General features: G+C 27.2%; 1 non-coding gene across 1 annotated transcript; it reads left to right on the top strand.

The window, feature by feature from the left end:
• Positions 1 to 506: 506 nt before the first annotated feature.
• TRNAE-UUC (transfer RNA glutamic acid (anticodon UUC)) lies at positions 507 to 578 on the top strand. The gene has a single exon. It is a non-coding gene; the product is annotated as a tRNA-Glu (tRNA).
• Positions 579 to 1,532: the final 954 nt, after the last annotated feature.

The raw sequence follows: 1,532 nt of genomic DNA, 5'->3' as shown, positions 1-1,532 counted from the left end.
ATGAAATAATGAAATACTGTTGTACACTATATAACTCTAATAACACATATATAATGTATCTGATAATATAAAAAGTAACCATGAGTTTTATATGAATTTGATTTTTGTTGTCGACTTGCCATTTAAAAAAAAAAAAGATGCAAAGTGAAGCAAAATAACGTGATTAATGGAAACTTAACATAATTCATGACTTCGTTCATGAATATGATCTTCTTTTGAAACTTATTTTGCCTGGGTTATGATTTTTAATAGGTCTTGAAATTTGTCACAAAGGTTATCTTATTTTTATGAATTTAATCAACATATTTTGTGAATTCAGTAATATATCAATGGCACTATATGGATTCAGAATTAAAATCGAATATCAGGGTTTATAACATTAAAAAATGTTACATGCAAACAAAAAGGCTTTATTCCATTTTTTGGGTAGAATTTTGGTTTTGTGGTGAATCTAATGGATAATATTTCATGTACAAATAATTTATGCCTAAAATAGAACACAAGATTCCATTGTCGTCCAGCGGTTAGGATATCTGGCTTTCACCCAGGAGACCCGGGTTCGATTCCCGGCAATGGAAATTTTTTTTTTTTTTTTTTTTTTTCTTCAAATTCTCTATTTTAGATTTTGTTTCTAACATTCGAATTTTGTCAAAATATCCGTAAAAGTGTTATTTTTTCTACACATCTTCAATAGGTCTGCGAAAAAACCCCAATAATAAATTTTCGAAAATTCCTATGTTATTCATATTCTTCATTTCCAAGTCTGAAATATAATAAATTTATTTTGGAAAATTATATATTTGTACATGAAAATTGTTTGACGATGACACATATCGACATTATGTATCAAACATTCTACATGATCCATACACGTCTTGTTCTTATTTATAATATTTGTATTCTTTTAATTTTTTTAAATTGCAAAGTGACCCATCAAAAAATGAAACATATACTTTATAAAAGTAGACCTACAATGTATGTAATATCTTTTCACAAAATGAACATAAAGCAACTATATGCTTGATCAATTAATCATTTAATATCTTTGCATGTCTTCATCTTGAATATTTAATTATTGATAGTAGCGTATCATTTGGAGTGCGAAAACACCTTTAAATGTGACAAATTTTGCATGCTGTCATAAATTGTGACAATAGAATACGAGAATGAGGAAAATATACATCTATCTTACATAAATACATAAATTTCCATCTTATAAACACATCCAAGTAATTGCTTTTTTTTTCTCAGTCGCTATCATAACTTGATTGTAAGATTTTTATGTCAATAACGAAATATCATAACAAGTATTTTAATCTTGGTCTTGGATGGAATATCTCTTATATCAAACTATGTTATCAGTAAGTTAGGCCCAAAGCTTATTAAAGTTAGACCCATAACTAGTAAACTATAAAACTAATCTTAACAGTATGTTCGTTCCACAAAATTTGAAAGCCATGTGCAAGTTAGGCCCAAAACTAGTAAACGATAAAACAACAAATATATAAATCTTTATTTTCAAGCATCCGATA

This window comes from Lactuca sativa, chromosome 7, assembly GCF_002870075.4.
Source record: "Lactuca sativa cultivar Salinas chromosome 7, Lsat_Salinas_v11, whole genome shotgun sequence".
NCBI classification, from domain to species: domain Eukaryota; kingdom Viridiplantae; phylum Streptophyta; class Magnoliopsida; order Asterales; family Asteraceae; genus Lactuca; species Lactuca sativa.
This window is presented reverse-complemented; position numbering and strand designations above follow the sequence as displayed.